Source organism: Canis lupus, chromosome 19 (genome assembly GCF_048164855.1).
Source record: "Canis lupus baileyi chromosome 19, mCanLup2.hap1, whole genome shotgun sequence".
In the NCBI taxonomy this organism is placed as follows: domain Eukaryota; kingdom Metazoa; phylum Chordata; class Mammalia; order Carnivora; family Canidae; genus Canis; species Canis lupus.
This window is the reverse complement of record NC_132856.1, coordinates 23,899,443-23,924,874: the sequence shown is the minus strand read 5'-3', so window position 1 is coordinate 23,924,874 and position 25,432 is coordinate 23,899,443. Positions and strand designations below refer to the sequence as shown.

General features: G+C 38.6%; 1 protein-coding gene across 3 annotated transcripts in view; it reads right to left on the bottom strand.

The window, feature by feature from the left end:
• FRMD4B (FERM domain containing 4B) overlaps positions 1 to 25,432 on the bottom strand; it is a 320,596-nt gene that overhangs the window by 212,286 nt on the left and 82,878 nt on the right. For all 3 annotated transcript variants that reach the window (XM_072785429.1, XM_072785430.1, XM_072785431.1), the window contains exon 2: positions 8,280 to 8,406. The gene's annotated coding sequence lies outside the window, so the exon portion shown is untranslated. The remainder of the gene's footprint in view (positions 1 to 8,279; positions 8,407 to 25,432) is intronic.

Genomic DNA, 25,432 nt, shown 5'->3' with positions numbered 1-25,432 from the left:
CATTCATCTGAGAGAGTCACCACAGGAGGTTCCAGAGGTGGGTGGACTTTATATCCTAGACTTAAATAAGAGAATTTTCCTACTCAAATTGACAGCAACCCATTGGTAATAATGCCTTCCCAGAGCCCAGTGTCAAGAAGGGCTATGAGACTGGTTCTGAGTTCTACAAAGAAAATATGCTTTGCTGATGAATAATCTCTGCCTTGGCAAGGGACTTGAGGGTGATCCATTTACTGCACATTTAGTCATGACTAGAACGTTCATAGAACTGCCATATCTGTCCATCACCACGGAAGTACCTCAGAACTGCCAACCAGGACTGAGAGGAAAGGTCACAGTGCAGACCAGGGACATTTAAATCAGAAAATAATTTGAGCTGTGAAAACACAAGGGTCTATGAGATTTATCCTCAGTTGTGAGAAGATAAGCCCATAGATGCTTTTGTGGGGTGAAAATGACAGAAAAGTCAAGTGGGTGAGAAACAGGAGGGAGAAGGGGCAAGCAATACGCCTGAGAACTTGTATTCCATATTGGCCCAGGAGAGTTGGGCAGATTTGCTATTTCTTTGGGAATCGCTATTTCTGAGTTTCTTATTTTTCTTATTTCTATTCTTCAACCCTTGAAAGTTTTTAGCAAAGTCTGCTTGGAAAATGTCAGCCTGTCTCATGTGTGATGAGGGAAAAAAAGTTTTAAGGTTTGTCAGAATATAAATGGGGGGGAACTGCCCCCTGGTGGTAAATTTGGAAAATCCCTAGTCCAAGATGCCGGAAAAGTGTTCCAGGAAGCACTCACTGCTCATGATTTTCCATGGGAGAAGTAGTGGTAAAAGAACCCTGGGAAACAGCTGTATATTATATAATAAGTACTCATATATTATTTAATATGTTATACCTATCATTTTCCTTTCTTGGCAATTCACAATACTTATTAGTATGTTAAGTCCATAAGAAGTCCTGCAGTAAAGAAATTCTAACTCCTTTTAATTTAGCATTTCCTAAATTTATTTGAACACAGACATGATTATGTTTACAATTAACCTAACATTTTGGGAGACATGAACCTTGGGGGAAGGAAAGAATATAAGCTCATGTCTTCTTCCAATATGGAGATTTCCCTTCCAGAGCTTTTCTCTGGAAAGCATTTTTATGGAAAGCATTGTCTTACATTTCCTTCATGATTGGCATTAGTAAAAAGCTGGGTAAATGTTAAAGGATAATTTCCAGTGGGAGATAAATTATTTACATATTTCAAGTCACAAGCTTTTGCTGAGGAAAAGTGAAGAGTATCAATGCTCTCAAGCTTTTCAGGTATAACTATCCAGTAGAAATTCTAGAAATGGTCACACAGTATACAGACAGCTGTCCTGATATCCAGCTCTTTATAGTTAGTAGATGGGAAAACGTAGTGGCTCAGAGCACTGTGGGCTTTGGAGCCCTATTTCTGGTGTTTGACAATCAGCTCTGCCTCTCACCCGCTGTGTAACTCTGGGCATGTTACATAACCTCTCTGTTCTCAATGTCCTTCCTCATCTCTGAAATGGAAATAACCATCTGTTCTAATTCCATTGAAGGTTAAATGAGTTAATGCATGTAAAGTCTTAAAAGAATGCCTGGTAGTTGGCTAGTAATTTGTGTTTCTGAATTTCCACTACTAAAGTCAGAAGTATGAAGCATCATTTCAAAGGCAAATAATTTCTTCCTCCTCTAGAAATATTGTTCTTTTGTTTGGGCCGCAAGACCATTAAGAAACTTGGGCTATCACTAAAATTATTAGGGTGATGTTCTAGCTATTATCTTTTTTTAATTTTGAAATACCTGGAAAATTTTTTTCTTAACGTTTCGAAAGTTGGAGTAAAACATACAACGATAAAACTTATTGTTCTAACCATTTGTCAGTGCACAGTTCTGTGGCATTAAGGCACGTTTATGTTGTTGGGCAATCATCACCACTATCCATCTCCAGAACATTTTCATCATCACAAAATGACACTCTGTATCCACTAAGCAGTGACTCCTCATTTCCCCTTCCTTCCAGCCCCTGAGAACCATCATCAGGCAATAGTTTTGAAATAAAGAAACGATTCTAAAAATAAGAAAAAATTTAAAAATAAGAGCAATCAATTTGTGAGACTTCAGAGCCCAGAGCAGGTCTGTTTGTTTTAATCACGCTTCAGTATGAAATTCAAGTACCAGTAGAAACACATCAAATTTCTCAATGTCTAGTGTTCTGAATGTCAGCCAGCATCCAGGTATTGATTTAAAACCTGGTTACTCACACCTAATGATTGTCTATTACATGCTTGAGAAGATGCTTAAATTATTTGCGTTTTCTTTTTATTAATTATTATATTTTCCTTAAATGTAATTTACCCAGATTGTTTTATCCAAAGCTTAGAAGCTACACATTCTCCAGGCATCTAGAAAAATTATTCTAGAGCTAAAAAATAAGCACACAAACTTACTGGCTTCTAAATATGAAAAAAAAAACGTATCCATAATACTACAACATGGATGAATCTCAAAGTAATTATGCAGAGTGAAAGATGCCAGACAAAAGGATTTGTAGTGTAGGATTTCATTCATATCAAATTGTAGGAAACACAAACTAATATACACTGATAGAAACAAGATCAGTGGCTTCCTGGGGCAAGAGAGGGGGTTGGTAGGTAGGAAGGAGGGATTATAAAAGTACATAAGGAGACTTGGGAATGATGGATGTTTTCATTAACTCGATTATGGTGATGGCTTCATGAGTATATACATGTGTCAAAACTTATCAAACTGTCCATTTTATTTCTTAATTTTTTATTTTTTGTCTTCTCCATTCTAAGCTGCTGCTTTATTTTATTGACAAAACAGTGCTGAACATGCAATAGAAAACAAGACACAGTTCTCAGAGGATGCTCTTTCTTAACTATATTTGAAAAAAAATTTTTTTATTTTTATTTATTTATGATAGTCACACACACACACACACACACACACAGAGGCAGAGACACAGGCAGAGGGAGAAGCAGGCCCCATGCACCGGGAGCCTGACGTGGGATTCAATCCCCGGTCTCCAGGATCGCGCCCTGGGCCAAAGGCAGGCGCCAAACCGCTGTGCCACCCAGGGATCCCTATTTGAAAAAATTTTGTTAGGTTCATCATTCTCCCACCTCTCCCTTTGTCTGTTTTTTTCCTTTTTTGTTTGTTTGTTTCAAATATTTATTCAAATTCTAGTTAGCATATTCGTGATATTGGTTTCAGGAGTAGATTTTAGTGATTCATCACTTACATGTAACACCTAGTGCTTATCATATCAAGTGCCCTCCTTAATCCCCATCACCCATCTAGTCCATCCCCATACCTACCTATCTCCAAACCTTTAGTTTGTTCTCTATAGTTAAGAGTTTCCTATGGTTTGCCTCCCTCTCTTTTTTTTTCCTCTCCCTATGTTCATCTGTTTTGTTTCTTAAATTCCATATATGAGTGAAATCATATGGTATTTATCTTTCTTTGACCGACTTTTTTCACCTAGCATAATACACTCTAGCTCCAGCCATGTCATTGTAAATGGCAGGATTTCATTCTTTTTTGATGGCTGAGTATTATTCCATTGTATATATGTACTTTTTTTGGTTTTCTTGAGACATAATTGACACAAAGCTCTGTATAAGTTTAAGATGTACAGCATAGTGATTTGACATAAACATATTGTAAAAGTATCACCACAATAAATCTAGTTAACATCTCTCTCCTCATATAGTTACAACATCTTCTCTCAAGTTTTGCACTTTATTTTTTAAAGTAAACTCTACACTCAACCTGGAGCTCCAACTCACGACTCCAAGATCAAGAGTTGCATGCTCCACCAAATGAGCCACCAAGCACTTCTGAAATTTTACAACTTTGAATATGTACAGTTTATTGCTGGTCAGTTGTATCTTCAGGAAGTTATTAAGAAAAGCCCTTAGTTGTAACAATTAAACAATGCACAGGTATATAAAGAATCTCCTCTCATCTGACACCATCCTGTGAGATTCTCTTCTTGAGACTACCAACATGAATAGCTTGAGGTACACAACCTTTCAAACATTCTCTCTAGTTATATAAACTTATGATCAGGTTACAGGGTCTAAACATTTTGCAAAATGGGTGACCAAATAAGATGCTATTTTTGCAGAATTTTATTAGGGTTTTAAAAAATCTCTGCTTATGCATAAAAATTTCTAGGTGTTCTGATATTGAGGCTCACTTTCTATAGTTAACACACCTTAGATCCTTTACCAGCCAAGGGGATATAAAACTACAAATGCATCTTGCTTTGCAGGAAATTACTAGATAGAGGAGTCTTCACTGAGGGAGGGATAAGTTCAAATTCTTTCTATATCAAGATGCTGTTTTCTACAAGATGTAATTTCATCTAGAAAAGGAAAAGGATTTTGCGTTTTAACCTGTAATTAAATTTGCACTCTAGGTTAAACACTGCACAGGGATGTTAGATGTGAGCACATTCAATTGTAAACAGACCTTTCAGGATTGTTTTGATTGCAAACTAGAAAACTGTACCAATTCCCGGGTTTTACTACAGGTCAGGATGACTTTTAAAAAACCCTTCAATTTAAAAAAAATATTAAAATATGCGCTGACTGCAAAGAATGCAAAACATGCACAAGTATATAGGACAAAATTCTTTTCTCTCCTGCTCTGTCCCTCATTTCATTTTTTGGACAATCACTGTCAACAATCTGCAGGCATTTTTCCAGACTATATGGTGCCCGTGGGCACACATGTGTATGTGTGCTTGCTTTTATTTTTGGTTTGTTCATTTGCTTTTTCTTTCAAGTTTTAGAAAATTCTGATAAAACAAACGTGACATAAATCTGCCATTTTCATCATTTTGGGTGCCAGTTTCATCATCTTTAAATGTACAATTCATTGGCATTAATTATATTCATAATGTTGTGCAACCAATCACCACCATTTCCAAAACATTTTCGGCACCACAAACAGTAGCATTAATCACCAACCCCCCTTTTCTTCCTCGTCCCAGCTCTTGAAAATCTCTACTTGCTCTATGAATTTGCCTATTCCAGATAACTCATATAAGTTGAATCACAGAATGTTTGTCCTTTTGTGTCACTTAGCGTAATGCTTTCAAGGTTCATCCATGTGGCATGTATCAGAAATTCATTCATTTTTATGGCTGAAGAATACTGCATTGAAGACCTAACTTTGCTTATCCATTCATCTGCTGATGGACACTTGGGTTGTGTTCATTTGCTTTTAACAAACATGATCCTAATATACATAATTTCGGCAAGATTTCCCCTTTCACCTCACACATTTCAGGGGTCACACTGTTCTATTGGATGAAAATGCCATCACTTATTTCCTACTCTTCTATTAATAGACATATAAACTGCTCCTGTATTTTTGCTATTAAAAAATGCTAGAGTGATTGTACTTGTACCTACAGCATTTTATATTCGTGCCAGTTTGTCTGGAAGATAAAGTTCTATTATCTGGTTAACAGAAATGTGCATTTAACATTTTGATAAATACTGCCAAGTTAGCTTCCAAAAATATTGCTCCTACTGACAGTCTCATCAACAGTGACTATGAGAGCCTTTTTGTCCATGTCTTTCCCACAAGGTGTATTTAGAATTCTTTTGTCCTTGCCAGTGTGACAGGTGCACTTGCTTATTTAAACAAAATATACTATCATCGGGGCTCATATTCAGTAGCAATGCATTTATGCAGCTGCACTCCATATTAAAATACTACAATTTTCTCCATAGTGGTTGGTAAGTGATCACTGCTCTGAAACCTACCTTCAAACCCTGCCCACCTCCACACAATCCAGCACCTGCAGGGTAAACACCCTGCCCAGCATCACTGTCTATACTCGTTCAAGTTAGCCCTTATTTGTGTTGACCAGTTAGCATTTAGAATCGTGCTCCTGTCTCCATGAGGCTAATTTTGTGTGAGACCCATTAATTATCTCCTGGCTCTAATTCTGAACCTCTAGTCCTATCAAGCAATCATCTGTCTCAACGACAAGACCTGTGCTTCCGAGATCAGGGACCCTGTCTCTCTCATTCATTCTTTGATTCCCAGAATGTTTTCCAAGTACATCATATAGCAGTTGCTGACCAGGATCCCAGAATATTCCCATGAATACACCATCCTGGGCTTTGCAGAACTTACAGACGGAAGGTAGGAAACATAACTGAAGAACCAAATAAAGAAAATCACTTCCACGAAGAATGGGTGCCATATAGGAAAGGCTCTGACAGTGAATGAATGAATGGTTAACTGCTACCTTCATTGCCAATCTGTGCATCCTCTCTTCTACTTCTTTTTTTTTAAAGATTTTATTTATTTATTCATGAGAGACACACAGAGATAGGCAGAGATATAGGCAGAGGGAGAAGCAGGCTCCCCTTAGGGAGCCTCATGTGGGACTTGATCTCACGACTCTGGAATCACAACCTGAGCTAAAGGTAGACACTCAACCACTGAGCCACCCAGGCGCCCCCCTTCTATCTACTTTAAACAGCCAAGCTCATCACTTGGCAGACTGGCAAGGACGAAAAGAATTTTGGATGCTCCTTGTTGCAAGAATATGGACAAAAACGTCTCTCAGTTACTGTTGACAAGAATGTCAGTAGGGGTGATATTTTTGTGAGATGATGTCACGAGGTAGGGGTTCTCTTTAGTAGATAGGTCTGAGACAGACGGAAAGGAACATGCAAATGGGTCAAGTGTAGGGAAGGAGGGCATGCAGGCTGCTCGGGCGGGTGGTGGGTGCAAAGGCTCACGGGTAGCATGTCATGCAGACAGTGTGTGCAAAAGAGCTGATGTGATTTAGAGGGACAGGAAGAAGGTATGAGTGAGAACACTAACCAGGAGAGGGTAGAGATTAATGGCCAGAGCCAGATCACACTGTGCCTTACAGATTACAGCCAAGAATCTGAGATGACCTGATTGGTAATTTATGATCCTACATCACTTAAGTTCATATTCTCCAATTCTTCTCAAAGTACCTAATGACTATGAGTTTGGGAGATGCACTGAGATCCAGGTAGCTTCCTTTGGTAGTGGTATAGGGCTCACGGGTTCCTGTGGTAGTGGTATGGACAGTGCCTATATGCCCAGGTTTAAACATATTCCCCTCCAACCCTCCTCTATCTTTTAGGCTCCTCTACATGTCTACTCCACAAAAAACAAACAACGGAAATTTCCATCCCTGAAGGATACTTTACTCAATGTTAAAATCAGCTACTAATTATTGAGCACTTTTATGTGCTCGCCATTCTTCCAAGTGCTTTGTATCTAGTAACTCATTTTATCTACTCATCCTCATCTACTCAAGAAAACTGAGGCAAAGGAAGATTAATCATTTTGAACACAGCACAGAAGTGGTCAGTGGAAGAGCAAGAATCTTGAGTCCATGTCCTTGGCTTCTAGATGCCAGTCCTCCCCAGCAGGGGATGGCATGCAGACATAGCAATCCAATGGTTTATTTCACTCAAGGAAGCATTTTGAGAGACTGTGTAAATGCTGTCCCTAGCTGTTGTACATTCTACTTGTGCGCGACTCATACTTTTGCATCAAAATCCTTCAAATCACCTTTGTGTGTCAACTATGGACTTGTGAGATCAGCTAACGAAGAAACCTCCTGAGACAGTGTACGGTAGCACTGCCTACATGCCTGGAAGTTTGGTTTCCATAGCATTGCTGTAATGAAATATTTCATTTCCCTCTTATTATATTATGAAAAGTAGTAGAAAAAGGGACAGAACCCTCCAAAGTATTAATACTAAAGGTACAAAGCCCAGCTGCCTGAAAATAATCAACCACTAGCTTGCTTAATTGCCCACTGGGCTTAGCTGGTCAAATGTTCAACTGTGAACAAAAAGATAGTAATTTTACAACTGAGTGTATAAAATATTAGAAATATACTGTAGGAAATGTGTTAACGGCACAGCATAGTTAGCACAGTACTTATTTTTGTTTCTGTTTGTTCTGCTGTCTGAGAAGAGAACCCCTTTATTAAAAGGTAAGTCTATTATTCAACTTTTGGGCAGTTGGCTTTTATTTGAGAGTAGGGAGCTAACTGCATGTATTTTCTTCCTCACTGCTAGAACACAAATATTTTGATGTTAGATCATATCATGTATCTTATCCTATCCTATCCTCTCTCCATTTGACAGGTCAATGTACACTCACACACCGACATGTAGAAACTCACTTTCCTGTTCTAACCCACCATGTACAGGGATGTCCACTTACCTTTACTAGTAAGTGTTCTCTTGACCTCCGTTTGTTTTTATTGTAATAATCTTTGGATTTGTTTTGCCATGCACAGATGTCATCTTTTTCTTTCACACATACTTTCTTCTGGATTTCTCATCCAAGCCTGTAATACAGAAAAGAGAAGCTCCTTAATTTCTGTATGCACACAAGAAAGAATTAGAGATCTCAAGTCAGTAACACTTCTAATTTATTTCTAATTTTCCCTTGGGTGGCTACAGTTTAATCACAGTTTTAGAAATTTACCTAATGAGATTTAAAATAGAGCTATCTCCAAATACACATGAAATTGAGGCTATTCTCAGCAACTAAAGATCTGGTACTGATTTGGGCTCTTGCATAATGCATTTCATTGAATAGGTGGTGTCACTGTCTCTGTAGGGGAGACTGCAGTGCTAAAACTTATCTACAGTCAGTCATAAAATCAGGGCTGTGAAAGTGGGAGAAACCAATAAAACCCCACCTTAGAATCCATGTTCCAGAATTACTAGAACCAGGATAGCTCTCCCAAATCTCATTTTTAACAGCTGTCAGTTGTGGAGAGGAGGAAATGCATGTCATGAATACTGATGAAATTTTGTGTGTGTGTTGCGCCATAAGATGCTCATTTATATGTATTTGTGTCATTTTTCCAATAAAAGAAAAGGAAACAGCTATGCCTCAGAAGCTCTCCTGAAGTCAAGAAGTGTGCTTCTCCTTGTCAACTATGGGTCAAACTGTTTCACACACACCAGTGTGTAAAAACTGGACAAGAGGGCAGAAGCAGCAGGTGTGGCACTCACTGTTTTGCCATGTGGGTAAATAAAAATCAACTGTTGGACCATCCCCATGGCACCTCCTCACTCCACCTGCCCCTCAGCTCTCCCTGGACAAGGATGTAGGTGTGAAGTGGAAGATGGCAGCAGGAAGCAGAAAGAACTTGTACAATTTGTGCATCAGCACCTTTGCCTCTGTCTCCTTACTGATGCCATATGACACATCCATCTTTTCTAACAGGAACTAGATGTTCAAAGAGCTCAAAGGCAATGACAGCATGGTATAGGTTGGGAGTTTCCTGCAGGCAATATTTTCAGTATCCTTTTTGGACAAAAATAGATTTGTCTTAGGAAACAAAAGAGTTAACTTATTTTTGAATCTTAAAGCTAACAAGATGATGGGATGCCTGGGTGGCTCAGTGGTTGAGTGTCTGCCTTTGGCTAAGGGTGGGATCTTGGAGTCCTGGGATGGAGTTCCACATCGGGATCCCCGCAGGGAGCTTGCTTCTCCCTCTGCCTATGTCTCATGAATAAATAAATAAAATCTTTAAAAAATAAAAATAAAAAATAAAGCTAATAAGATGCTAATTTATGTAAGGTGTTTTAAATTAAACATTAAAATGCTACCAAAATTAAACTTAAATAGTGGGATCTAATGTTGATAGAGTATAGCTATGGGACTAGCGGGATGGTTTGGGTATACCAAACAGAATGAAGACCTCTCACATCCAGTCATCTCCTTAGTCAACCTGGCTTCCAAATAAAAATTGGGTATTCCAAATATACTAGAGGTATGGTATAGTCCCAGCTTTTACTTTACAGATAAGATAAATGAGGTTCAGAGAGAGAGACGGTGACTTGCAGAAGGATACACAAGGAGAACTGGCACTGCAATGACTCCATATATTTTCTGCTTTATCAAAACATCTTTCTACAACTTTCATGTGTCCACCAAGTGACACAAGTTCCTTGAGGGGTTAAGCCTTATAATTAATGATAGAACAAGCAGTATCTCACATCACGTATACGGAAACTAGTTAATTCTCTTCTTTAGTTTTAACAAAGACTACACAGCTGATGGAAGCTCAGATCACAGGTGCAGAAAAAAGAGGGGCGCCTGGGTGATTCAGTCAGTTAGGTGGCTGACTCATGATTTTGGCTCAGGTCATGATCTCAGAGTCATGAGATCAAGCTCTGATTGGGCTCCACACTTAGCAGGGAGTCTGCTTGAAGGTTCTCTCCCTCTGCCCCTGCCCCCACTTGCACTTGTTCTAAAATAAATAAATCTTAAAAAACAACAACAACAAGGGCAGAAAAGAGAAATAGACATTTCCTGATTGCCTAGAAAGGCAACTATTTATTGAGTGCCTGCCATAAGCCATACAGTGTGGGAGGCACATCATTTATATTGTAGCTGATGCTTCTAGGAACTCTGAAGATCATATAGGTATTATTATATGATGAAGATGAGGAATCTGAGTTGGGGAAATATGATACCTTGCCTGAGGTGATACATAGCTAGTGACTTCTTTGTTTTTTTGTTTTTTCTTTTTTAAATTTTAATTCCTGTATGGTTCATATACAGGTAATACTAGTTTCAGGTGTACAATATAGTGTCCACACTTCCATATGTCACCCGGTGCTCATCACAACAACTGCACGCCTTCATCCCCACCACCTACTTCCCCTTTACCCCAACCCACTTCCCCTGTGGTAACCAGCAATTTGTTCTCTATCATTAAGAGTCTATTTCTTGATTTGACTTTCTCTCTTTTTTGCCTTTGTTCATTTGTTTTGTTTCTTAAATTCCCCATATGAGTGAGATCATATGGCATTTGTCTTTCTCTGAATGACTTATTTCACTTAGCATGATACTCTCTGGCTCCATACATGCCCTTGTAAATGGCAAGATTTTATTCTTTTTTATGGCTGAATAATATTCCATTACACACACACCACATCTTTAACCATTCCTCTATCAATGGACCCTTGGAGCACAAATTGGTATAGTCACTGTGGAAAACAATATGGAGTTTCTTCAAGAAGTTAAAAATAGGGTGGCTAGGTGGCTCAGTTGTTGAGTGTCTGCCTTTGGCTCAAGTTGTGATCCTGAGGTCCTGGGATAGAGTTCCACATCAGGCTCCCTATGGAGCCTCTGCCTATGTCTCTGCCTCTCTGTGTTTCTGATGAATAAATAAATAAACTCTTAAAAAAAAAGAAGTTAAAAATAGTACTACTCTATGATCCAGCAATCACACTACTGGGTATTTATCCAAAAATATAAAAACACTAATTCAAAGGGAACATGCACCCCTATGTTTATAGCAGCATTTTCTAAACTAGCTAGTAAGTTCTTTGATTCCATGTCCTGATACACACTGACTTCCTGCCTGTGATGAATAGCAACTATAAACCCAGGAAATATGCATCTATTTGAAAAGTCCAGAGCCCAGGAACTGAAACAGAATGGATAGTATTTAAAAGGAGACTCAAGAAAAGAAGGGAAGGAAACTAATATAAAAGCATTATGGGAATATATTCAATAATAACTGGTAACAGTTATAAAGAATATGTCTTTACGATCTTTGAACATATGCAAATATGCAAATGTAATTAGAGCGTATCATGCAACTTCTCCATAAAATTCGGTGAAGGATACTTGTGATAATACTTGTGATATTAAGTACTTGAGGGTGAGCAAAGCAGTTCAAGGTCTCAGCAAGTTAGGGCAGATGAGATAGGATCACCTCTGTACCAGTTTGTTTAGACTGTCATAACAAATGCCATATGCTGGGTGGCTTGAACAGCCTTCACAGTTCTGGAGGCTAGAAGTCCAAGATGAAGGTAGCAGCAAGGGTGGTTTGTCCTGAGAACTCTCTCCTTCACTTAGAGGTGGCTGACCTCTTGTGCATCTTCACATGTCTTTTCTCTGTGTGTACATCCCTGGCATCTCTTATTGTGTCTAGATGTCCTCTTCTCATAAGGACACCAGTCAGATTGGATTAGGGCCACCCTAACAGCCTAAAAGCCTCATTTCATTTTTTTTTAAAACTCACATATAATTAACATACTGTATTACATGGGTTTCATGTACACTATAGTGTGATTCAACAATTCTATACTATACTATACTGCTACTCAGTGCTGATCATTACAGGTGTACTCTTAATCCTCTTTATCTCTGTCACACATACACACACACACTCAACTGCCCTCTGGGAACTATCATGATTACCTAAAAAGGCAACTATTTAGAGTTGGATTTTTAGGTTCATCTCTTTTTTCTTTGTTAATTTGTTTTGTTTCTTAAATTCCACATATGAGTGAAATTATATGGTACTTGACTTCTTTCACTTAGCATTATAACCTCTAGATCCATCCATGTTGTTGCAAATGGCGAAATGTCATTTTTTTATGGCTGAGTGATATTCTATTGTATATACCACACACACACACATCTTTTTTATCCATTCATCTATTGATGGGCACTTGAGTTGCTTCCATACCTTGGCTATTATAAATAATGCTGCAATAAATATAAGGGTGTGTGTATCTTTTTGAGTTAGTGTTTTTGTTTTCTTTGGATATATACTCAGGAATGGAATTACTGGATCGTATGGTAATTCTATTTTTAATTGTTTGTGGGACTCCATACTGGTTTTCACAGTGGCTGTACCAGCTTGCATTCCCATCAACAGTGCACAAGGGTTCCTTTTTCTCCATATCCTCATCAGCTCTTGTTATTTCTCATGTAGTTGATTTTAGCCATTCTGACAGGCGTAAGGTGATATCTCATTGTGGTTTTGCTTTGCATTTTCCTGATGATTCATGATGTTGAGTATCTTCTTATGTGTTTGTTGGCCATCTGTATATTATCCTTGGAAAAATGTTTATGTATGTCTTCTGCCCATTTTAAAATTGGATTATTTGGTTTTTGGGTGTTGAGTTGTATAAATTCTTTATGTAATTTGGATATTAACTCCTTATTGGATACATCATGTGCAAACATCTCCCATTCAGTAAGGTTGCCTTTTTGTTTTGTTGCAGTTTCCTTAATTGTGCAAAAGCTTTTTATTTTGGGGTAGTCCCAAATAGTTTAATTTACTTTTGTTTCCCTTGCCAAAAAAGACATCTAGAAAAATGTGTCTATGGCTGGTGTCAAAGAGGTTACTGTCTATGTTTTCTTCTAGGAATTTTATGGTTTCAGGTCTCACATGTAGTCTTTAGCCCATTTTATTGTGTGTGGTGTAAGAAAGTGGCCCGGTTTCATTCTTTTGCATGTAGCTCTCCAATTTTCCTAACACCACTTGTTGAAGAGATGGTCTTTTTCCTATTGGATATTCTTGCCTCCCTTGTCATAGATTAATTGACCATATAACCATGGGTTTATTTTTGGGCTCTCTATTCTGTTCCATTGATCTATGTGTCTATTTTTGTGCCAGTGCCATCCTGTTTTGATTACTACAGCTTTGTAGTACATCTTGACATAGGGGATTGGATACCTCTAGTTTAGTTATTCTTTTTCAAGATTGCTCTAAAAGCTTGATTGCTCTTCAAAGGCTTTATCTACAAATATAGTGACATTCTGAAGTGTTAGGGGGTCAGAGCTTGAACATATGAATCTTAGAACACAGTTTAGCCCATACCACCCACTAAGTAACTACTTCTGGTGCTACAGCAATGCAAACCCAGGTACCCCAAAAGTGACAAACCTGCTACATGCTATCAACCTCCAGCGTCATTAGAAAGATTTAAAACTCTCTAATATTTGAATTCAGGAATCTAAGGGCTACTACGGTTTTTTAATTTAAAAAAATAAAGGAGAGAAAGGTCACGATTCAACAAACTTCTGTCATGATGGTCTAAATAAGCCAGGGGTCAGAAAACTATTGTCTGTGAATTAAATCCAGTCTGCTGTCTGTTTTTTCAAGTAAAGTCTTTTTTAGCACACAGAAACATCCAGTCATTTAAAAATTGTGTATGGTTGTGTATGTATGGAGCTACAATTGCACAGCTGAATAGCTGCACCAGAGACACGAGACCAAAAGTATGTACTATCTGGTCCTTCACAGAGATAGATTGCCAACTCCTACTTGAAACTCTGTTAGTCAGGTCTCTTTATTGTAGGACTTCTAAGGGTCTGGAAAATATGTATTTCAAACTTCAAGATATACAGTAAAATTGCATCTTGCATAGTAAGTGGTTTTCTAAAGTCAGCTCAAACTGAAAACTGTGTATGGTCACAATTAACACTGGGCATTAACTAAGGAAAGTGCCGCAACATAGAGTCTACCATTGCACATTGTCATCGATGTGGCCAGTTTTACCTCCAAAGTTGCAATAGATGAAATTGTTTTTTGAGCACCACATGAAAGAGTTGGCTTTCTTTATGGGCCACTTGTAATCAAAGATGGCTACATTTAAAAAACAGAATCACTCTCAGCATGGTGAGATACTTGAAAGAACTAATAGCTATCAAGCAATGGGAATTCAGGATACTGATTCACATTTATGTCTTGAATTTGCAGTTATGTACTTGATCTGACTTTGCTGGAGGTTTTTGGGCTTTTTTTAAGCTCTGAGTTTGTTTGTTTGTTTGCATTATTTCTCAGTTTAACCTCTCCCATCTCATGTTCCCTGAACCCCTAGTGTCAGAAGCTTGTAATAGGACCTGTGTTCCATGGAATGCACTCAGGGAAATGCAGAAATACTCAAACCATGGGTATCATGGATCGATCAATTGGACAGAAGACATGTATGATGCTTTCTTAACACTAATTGCAAAAGAAGTGCATGACAAAGCCACAATAAGATGCCACTTCATATCCATTAAGTGGGCTACTTTCAAAAATCAAAAATAACCAGTGTTGGTGAAAATGTGGAAAAGTTGACACCCTTGCACATTATAGATGGGAATGTGTTGTGGAAAGTTCTGGTTAGGAAGTTCCTTAAAAAATTAAACATAGAATTACCATGAGATCCAGCAATTCCACTTCTGGGTATATATACCAAGGAATTGAAAGAGGGACTCGAGTAGACAGTCATACACATGTACATGGCTGCATTATAAGTTATAATTGCTCACAGTAGCCCAAAGACAGAACTAACCCACATGTCCACTGACAGAGAAGTGGATAAAGAAAATGTGGTATATACATATAACAGACACAGTATTCTTTTTAAAGAAAATGGAATCCTGAAACACAGTACATTGTGGGTGAATCTCAAAAACACTCTGTGCTAAGTGGAATAAGCCAGATGCAAAAGGACAAATATTGTATGATGTCGCTTGTATGGGGTGCCTAGAGTAGTCAAATTCATAGACGCACAGAGTAGAATAGAGGTTATCAGAGGACAAAGGGACTGAGGAAAGGAAGTTATTGTTTAATGGGCACAGAGTTTCAGTTTGGAATGGTGAAAAAGTTCATCACTGGAGATGGAAAGTTGATGATGGTTGCACTACGCTGTGAATGTACTTAATGCTGCATTGCACATTTAAAAATAGAATGGTGGGGTGGGGCGCCTGGGTAGCTCAGTCAGTTAGGCATTCAACTCTTGGTTTCAGTTCCTGTCATGATCTTGGAGTGGTGGGATCCAGCTCTGCATTGGACCCCATGGTCAGCATGGAGTCTGCTTGAAATTCTCTCTCATCTCCTTCTTCCTCTGCCTCTCCCCATGCTTTCATGCGCTTTCTTTCTCTCTCTAAAATAAAATAAGTAAAATCTTAAAAAATGAAAATAGTTAGAATGGGTGGTGGGTGGCATTTGGGTGGGTTAGGCAGTTAAGAGTCTGCCTTTGGCTTAGGTCATGATCCCAGGATCCTGGGATCCAGCCCCACATCAGGCTCCCCGATCAGCAGGAAGCCTGCTTTTTCCTCTCCCTCTGCCTGCCATTCCCTTGCTTGTGCTCTGTGTGTGTGTGTCAAATAAAGTATTTTAAAAAGTAGTTAGAATGGTAAATTTTACTTTATGTATACTTTACCACAATAAAAAAATGTCCAGGAAAATAATTAAAGGAAGAGTAGGAGCATAATTGTAGGGATGGGGTGGAGAGGGCTTGAAATGTATATTACAGAATGTCTCATTCTGCTAAAAAATATGAGCAGCCGACAAATCCTTGGCTTGCTTAGGTGACAATATCATAGATGGAAGACAGAGGACATAACAAGGAAAAGTGTTATTCCAGGAAGAATTTTTGTGTGACAGAGAAATGAAGCAGAAAAATGGTCACAACCCCTTGGGAGTTCAAATTTTTACATTTCCATTCAGTTTTAGAATGCTGTTGGGATGTTGGGATCTTCCCTTGACTCCTCCAGTGCCCGTCTCCACTTCCAGCACAGCCTCCCCGCCCCCACCCCCATGCTCACCTTTCCATTCACCCCATCCACTATCCACTCAGAAACTTGAGTGAGGGCGACAATACAGCATTATTGCAAAGGATACTACGACAAACTCCTATCCGTGTGTCCATCACTCAAAATGAACTAATGTTCTTCACACTCATTTACTCTTTTAAGAAACAGAACCACACAGAAGCTAGCCTCTAGTTCACACATGGGTATGCCTGTGTGCATTTGTGGGTTATGTGTATCCAAAACAATATATCCTACAGTCTTGTGGTTTTTACACTTTTTATAAAGTTTTTTTTTTTTTTTTACACATGATGCTTTTTATCATGCTGTTTATTACACTGCACTCAGTGTTGTTTTTGAGATATTTTCACTTTGCTCCATACAGATCTGGGTCATTAATTGTTGTATAGCACACTATCATAATTTAATTTTCTTTTTCTGGACTGATAGTTATTTGGACAATGTCCAGTTTTGGGTCATAAGTCTCTCGGTTCAGTGGCAGAGGTTGTCCTGGCACATTAGTATTGTGGCATCACCATGTAGCTGCAGGAGTTTCTCCTGGTAAGTCCAAATCTCTTGGGTGCATTGGGAAATGGGGGAAAGTTCTTTTGTGAGTTGGCAGTGGAGCAGAGCAGGGATGCTAAATTTTCTATGGTGCAGGAAAGTCCTGAGTGACAAAGACTCATCCCTCACACAAAACCAAGATCCCCTTCTTGGAGAAATACCATTGATTGCTTACTGTCTGCAGTAGAATCAGTTGTAGAATATGTGTATTTTCATGTCTAACTAGAGAACGACAACTTACTCCCCCAAGTGCCTGCTTATCTCAATTCCTTGCCAAGCTTTACTTGTCTAACTCAACCTTTTGAATTTCTGCTACTTCGATAGGCATAAAATGCTATCCTGGGATTTTAAACTTGCATTTCTTGCTTTTATCATTGGTGTGGAAAGACTTTTCACATTTTTATTGCTCATTCATGTCTCCCCCTCAGGAAAGTGCCTGTTAATAAGCAGCCCATTTTCCACTGGGTAGTTTGAGTTTTCCTTATCAATTTATAGGAGTTCACTAGAGATTCTAGAAATACAGCTTTTGTTAATTATTTCGGGCTGCACATATCTTCCATTGGCTTATCACTTGCCTTTTCATTTTATGATGTTATTTTTTGCAGAAGTTATACATTTTGATATAATGAAATCCATCAAGTTCATCATTCTTAAATGTGATTTCTGCATCTCTAACTTATAAAATCTACTTTATCCTAAGAGTATAAAGATACCTTATTTTTTTCCTCCCTAAAGGCTTTGAATTTTTACATTTTATATTTAAGTTTTCAATTTCTCAATTTAATTCTGTACAAAATGTAAATTAGGAAGCTTCTGATACTCATGTACTTCTTCTGATAGTTTATGCTTTCCACTCTGAATTTCACAGCCTCCTGTGTCATATAGAAGGGTCCGTGTATGTTCAGTCCATCACTGGGCTCTCTACTCTGTCCCACTGATCTATTTCTTCATACCCCTTCACTGATAATACAGGGTCTTAATTACTATGGCTTTAAACAAATTTTGATAATTAGGGGAAGTCTTCATTCCTTTATCTTCTTTTGCAAACCTCCCTTATTAAATTCTTGAATTTTTATATTTCCATTCAGTTTTAGAAGGCTGTTGGGGTTTTGTTTAGAACTGCAATGAATTGGGGCATCCCAATGGCTCAGTGGTTTAGCGTGGCCTGCACCCCAGGGTGTGATCCTGGAGACCCCGGATCGAGTCCCACATCGGGCTCCCTGTATGGAGCCTGCTTCTCCCTCTGCCTGTGTCTCTGCCTCTCTCTCTCTCTCTCTCTGTCTCTCATTAATAAATAAATAGTCTTTAAAAAAAAGAGAACTACAATGAATTTAGAAATTCTTTTTGATAAAAATCAGCATTTTAAATATTGATCTTCTTTCTTCATGTATATGGTATATTTTACCATTTCTTTGGTTCATCTTTTATGGTTTCCAATGACTGCTTTTGAAGTAGTTGCACATCTTTTTAAAACTTGACTCAAAGTCTCTACATGATTGTGAGTGTTCAAGTGATTTTTTTCTAAAAACCCAAATCTGCAGATATCAACTTTCTCTCCCCGAATGTGGGTCTCCTGAGGCTTTCTATTACATTTAAAATAGAATCCAAACTGCTTCCTGTGGCATGAGTATGGTATGTGGCTTGGCCCTGTCTTTCTCTTGAACTTTATTTTGAATCTTGTGTTAGTCATAAAGCTTTAGCCATGCCAGTTTTCTTTATACACCCTAAACGTATCAAGCTAACTCCACCTCAGGACCCTGTCCTTGCATCTTTCTTTTTATGGAAGCTTGTTCCTCAGATATGTACATGGCTGGTTTCTTCTTGCCACTAAGCAGTCAGGTCAGATGTCATCTCTCACACTGTCCCTGCTCACCAGAGAATGACTCTTCAATCACTCATAATGCATATAGCCTTCATTCCTTCACAGTGCTTGTCACCATTTGAAATTATCTTGTCCGGGGATCCCTGGGTAGCTCAGCGGTTTGCGCCTGCCTTTGGCCCAAGGGGCGATCCTGGAGTCCCAGGATCGAGTCCCGGGATCGAGTCCCACGTCAGGTTCCCGGCATGGAGCCTGCTTCTCCCTCCTCCTGTGTCTTTGCCTCTCTCTCTCTCTCTCTCTCTCTCTCTCTCTCTCTCTCTCTATGTCTATCATAAAGAAATAAATCAATCTTTAAAAAAAAAAGAAATTATCTTGTCCAATTCTATTGGCATTTCCCCATAGCAGACCATAAGCTCTACACAATTGGGGTGCCTGTTCTCTTGTTCTCTCCTGTGTCCCCAGCACCTCAACCAGTGCCTGGCACACTCCAGGTATTCAAAGTACAGGTGTTGAACAAATGAATCAGTGAATAAATGAACTGACTTGAATCTCACCTCATCTCCTGGTTGATCTTTCTATGTCCTCTTATATCAACAAAAAGTGTTCCCTTTCCCCGCTGGCCATACATGTCACTCAAGCAAATAAAAAATATTCTGTAGACATTTCTAGTCTCTCAAAGAAATAGCTTGGCTGCAGGAATATATGAATTCCAAAGGTTGTGTGCTGCAGCGCACAAATCTAGGTTTTAAGTTATATAGGACAGTGAAGGCTCCATTCTCTCATTCACCCTATTTCTACTCCCAAGAGATAACTATTAACAATTTCTTTGTATGGAGTCACCAACTTTTTACCCATTTACTTAGTGTATCTCTCTCTCTCTCTCTTTCTTTCTCTCTCACTCTCTCTCTCATTCTCTATCTACCCACCTATCTATATCATCTATTTATCACAGATTGGAGAACCAATTATTTAATATGGTAAGTTTTATTCTTATTGATAAATCATTATTTTTCAAAGGATAGGTGAGTTTGTTAAGAAAGCAGATTCCTACCCCCTCCTCTAGAGGTTAATTTCTCAAACCAGTGACAGGTCCCAGAAATCTTCATTTTCAACAAGGACGCCCGATGACTCTGATGCAGGTGGCCCAAAAACCACCCTTTGGGAAATGCTCATCTAGGTCAAGCCATTTTTTTAAAAAGATTTTATTTATTTATTCACGAGAGACTCAGAGAGAAAGAGAGGCAGAGACACAGGCAGAGGGAGAAGCAGGCTCCATGCAAGAAGCCCAATGTGGGACTCGATCCCAGCACTCTGGGATCACACCCTGAGCCAAAGGCAGATGCTCAACCACTGAGCCACCCATGTCCTAAGGTCAAGGCAATCTAACACTATCCTTATTTAAGACCATGTATCCTCCCAAACACCAGGGGGCAGAGGGACCCACCTATATTCCCACTGTTAAGATGTCACACTCCCTTTGCTCAAAAAGAGGGTGCGGTAGATTCTGTGCCTCCATCAGGTCCTCAAGAATCTAAGTGCTTATGAAGCCACATAAACAACCAGAGAAACAGCTCAAAAGTGGCAGCAAGGACATATGAGCTCTAGACTCCACACTACCCTGCACCTCCAGTTTCTTCACAAGCAAAATGAGAAGTTGGAACAGATAATTCAACAAGCCCCTTCCCACCCTAGCATTTTATGAGAAACCTCAACATCTCATGGATTTGTCAGTGATTGGGCTATAGCTGAATTTTTCCCCGGTACCTTCCAAACTGCCTAGGGTAGGCTTATATTACTTTCACAAGGCAAAAAGAATCCAAAGCATTTTAAAAGATTTTTCACATTGTTACTCCAGCAGGATTTTCACAAGCTGGGATGCTTCTGTTTCAGTGCTCATGTTCACTACTCTCCATGAATACAAAGAAATAACAAAATCTCAACATACCTCGGTCAAGGCAATTTAATGCCATCCTTGCTTGTTCGAAATAAATTTAAAATTTGTTTAAATAGGCAAAATTGAATCTGTGACTCTATACCAGATGATAAACATGGAAACTAAACAGTCCAAATGATCCAGTCTCAGCCAAAATCTCACACCACATGGAGAAATGAGCAATACTTAAATATTTAATAATATGCTGTAATTTTTTACACTTTGGAGCTTCAAAATTTCTGACAAAGTAATCCCCAAGCTATAATTAACAAAAAGAGGCAAGCTTCCAAAAAGTCTTCCAGAGCAAAAGTAAACTCCTCAAAGCATCTCCCCTGCCGTGAGTGTGCTGGGAACAGTGACATACCAGCAGTAAACAACAGCAGCCAGAAAGAGTTTGGCTATTGCCCTGAACTGATGTCTGCTGAAAATGGCTTTAGGAAAAGAAGGCTGTGATTAGAAAATCATGACATTTTCAGCACCCACTTATTAGCATGTCTGGACTATCACAGAAGAGAAATGACAAGGTCTTTACAATCAGAGTTCCCCTCACAGGATATTTACAAATACTTAACTGCTATTCCTACCTTCAGAGTAATTTGGTCACTGTCCTAATGGTGGACCAAGGATGTAGACACCCTAGCCTATCGCTCCAGATGGTCTCCTAAGAAAGACTTCCATTGCTCAGACATTAAACGATGTATTCTTTCCCCCTACTTCCCATTCCTCAAACCCTAGCAGCACTACCTCTAGGATACATTACTCAATTTGTTAATATCTCCTTATTTCCAATGCCACTAGTCCAGTCTGAGCCACGATTATCTTAACCTTAGACTAGACTATTTCAACAGTTTTCTTATTAATTTCCCCACTTGACTCGAGACAATCCCTTCTTCACATAGTGGCCAGATTTATGTATCAGATAATTTCTTTCCCCTGCTCTAAACTCCTTAGTGTCTTCTTATTTTCAGGGAATAAAACTTAAACTCTATCCCCTCTCCACTTCTGAAGCCTCATTTCATGATGGTCTTCCCTTCACTCTTGATACTTCCACATTGGCTTCCTTTTCCTTCCTTACATTGCCAAGCCCGTTCTCACTTGCTGTCCCCACTGCTCAGATCACTGTCTCTCTAGATTGTCACATAACAGGTTCCATCTCTCACCATCCTAACTCAACATGCATGATCTTCCCCGACCACCATATCCTAAATAGTATCCACCTGCATTGGTGTTATTCTCTACCCCTGAATATTTCCCATATGATCCTGAAATTACATTGTTTACTTGATTGCTACTTGCCCCCTCCACAAGAGTGTAAGATCCCGAGGAGGGAGACCTTGCTTGTCCCATTCATTGCCAGATCCCCAGCACCAGAACAATGCACATAGTACTCAGTGATTTTTTTGTCAAATGAATGCACGTTGTTTTAGATTAAATCAGGACCCAACTTTTCAGTCCTTCCCATCTCAGAATTGAAACCCAATTTCTTGCCCCAGATGCAAGTTGTTAATTTGCAAATAGACATATGCCTCTCTGTGAATATCTGCAGTTACCCAAAACGAGGCTAGATTCTCTGACATAGAGATCACTGCTCTGAAAGCAGAGGATTCTTTGGAGATGTCAAATGAAATTTAAACCTCGTTGACAAGCTAAAATGACTCGTACAGTGTGTCTTGACTTGGAGGAACGATTGTGTAGGTTGTCATTGCTGGCAGTGAAGGGCTTATAGTCTGAGTGGGTTGATCAGTATGTCACAGGGACTGAGGCAGGTAGATATTTTTATAATGCTAAGGAAATTTGCTAGGATATTCTGTGCTCTATCCAGGCATTCAATGGGGGAGAGTTCATTTTGGGTCCAGATAAGAGGCTCAGTTAATTTTAAATATGCCCAAATCAAGGTAATTTCATTCTGACTTACAGAGTGAACCATATAATGGTAGTGACAGTCAATTTTCTGCACAGTATCATGACTTATAAATCATTTTTACAAATTCATCATCTCTTTTGTTTCTTAGGCAGTTCCAAAGGTTGGCCAAATGTAGTTATTATATCTACTTTATGTTGTGTATATGAGATTCACAATTTAACCATGAGGAAATATTGAACCTTAATTTGGAGTCTAGATCTTGGAAGATCAGTTTCTAGAGGTACTAATGAACCAACAAAAGATATTGCAAAATGCATTTTAAAAAATCAACTTTATTGAGGTATAATTTACATATAATAAAATACTCTCACTTCAAGTGTTCAGTCCATCAGATGTTGACATATGTATTTCTATACCTATCACCACAATCAAGATATAGAATCTTTCTATCCCCTGAAATGTTCCTTCATGTTCCCATGTACTATATCCTCCCTATTACTTCCTACCTCTGCCCCAGGCAACCACTGCTTTGCTTTCTGTCACTACATATTAGTGTGCTTTTTCTAGAATTTCATAGGAATTGAATCATATAGTCTGAACTTCGTGTGTCTGACTCCTGCTCAGGATAATGTCTTTGAGAACATCCATGTCCCACACATATTAGTAGTTTGTTCTTTTTTAAATTGTTTCATTTTATTTTACAGTATTCTATTGTATGGCTACACCCTAAATGGTTTAGTCATTCCTCTCCTGATGGATATTTGGATTGCTCCTGGTTTGGAGTTATAAATGCAGCTGTATGAACACTCCAGTACAAATCTTTATATGGATTTGGACATTTGTTCATTTCTTTTCTGTAAATACCTTGGAGTAGAACGGCTAGGTCTTATAATAAAGGTATTTTTAATTTTATAAAAACTAAAAACTGTGTTCTAAAATGGTTTTACCATTTTATATTCCTGCCAGCAGTATATGAGAGTTCCAGTTGCTCTATGTCCTCATCTACACTTAGTATTATCAATCTTTTAATTTTAGCCATTTTAATAGGTATTTGCTCATATCTCATTATGGTTTGAATTTGCATTTCCTTGATGCTAATAATACTGAGCATCCTTTTACATGCTTATTGCCCACTTGTATAATTTATGCAAAGTGCATTTTTAGAGAAAGGAAGTGTAAGAAATTTTATCTCTTATGTGCAAGACTTTGCTTTATTTTAGAAGCAATTTTGAAAAATTTAACCCATGGGATGCCTGGGTGGCTCAGTGGTTGAGTGTCTGCTTTCGGCTCAGGACATGATCCCGGGGTCTGGGATCGAGTCCTGCATCGGGCTCCCTGACAGGAGCCTGCTTCTCCCTCTGCCTGTATCTCTCTCTCTGCCTTTCTCTCTCTCTCTCTGCATCTCTCATGAATAAATAAATAAAATCTTTTAAAAACTGTAACTCAAGAATATAGAAAATATTCAAACTATAAAATAAAATATATTGAGGCTACACTAAAAATAATGAAAACAATAATATGGTCCACATTTTATTAGCACTGTATTCTGTACTATGCGTTCATCTAATGCTCTAAGAAACCAGGGGGCCTGTGTTTGCAGAAAGGGGCTGAGATTGAATTAACTTGATCTCAGCAAAGAAGTAAAAGGCTGAGCTTTCTTCACTTCCAATTATTCTCTCTCCCCTAGACTTCATTTTATAGACCATAGGCTCAATTATTCACAGTATCTTTTTATATCTAGTCTCGTAAAACTGTAAGGTGAATCATTACAAAATTAATATTCAACAGGCTTTATATAACTCTGCTTAATGCAATGCATAACTCAGATTTTTATCACCCCAAAGCCTCTCAAGATCTATAAATGAAATGAACTTAATAAAACACTATGTATTTTAACTCTAATATTACCTGCACAACCTCAACACCACAAAACCACTTAACTTAGACTGGACAATCAGACAGACATCGATGACAGAAATGGACTGTACATAAAAGACCAAGCTGCGTATGAAGACTCTTATGATGACAACCAAAGTTGTGCTCTAACACATTTGCTTAGAGGGTCTCATGGTTCTAGTGAAAAGGAGATTATTTTTTTTCCAGAGCATTCGCACAGGAATCACTATGCATTTTTTACACCATGCGACCCTTAAAAAAGTTTCTTACTCCTAAGTAATCATCACCTAATGGGAGGAAAAAACTCTAGTTAATGCATCTACCAAATTCCACCCCCTAATCCCCATCCAAATAAATGTATATTATTTACAACCTAGAAGGGATCTTAAAGATCATTTAATCCAAAGATCACATTTTACAGAAAAGGAAATCAAGGCTCAGAGAAGTGAAATTACCAGTTTCAGGTCAGACAACAGTTGAGAAGAGCTGGGTGTTAAAATCAGATCCTTGACTCAGACCTCAGAGTCTTGGTCTTGTGTTTTTTCTTTCCAAGACTTTTTTTTTCCCCTCCTGTTTTCAATAGTTAATATAGGGTAGATGTAGACATTACTGTCCTCTCTGATCTATTTTAATGTCCTCAATTTAATAGATATGAAAACTAAGGTTCACAACAATGAGGAAATATGGTTCATCCAAGGCTAGGGAGAAAGCAAGTGGCAAAGCTGAGACCAGTGACTACTCCCTATGGTTTATAGCTCAGTCCTCCTCTCTTCATGCCTGGCTGCCTTCCTTCTCTGGTGGGCAGAATGGCTTCCTGTCTTATAACCATTAAGTGATGTTGGCATGTTACAATCCATTCAGACACTTTCATAATGAATAAGTTATGCCAAGATCATTTTAAAAGCCCACCAGTCCAAGGTTTGTACCAAGGCTCTGGCAACCACTAGCAC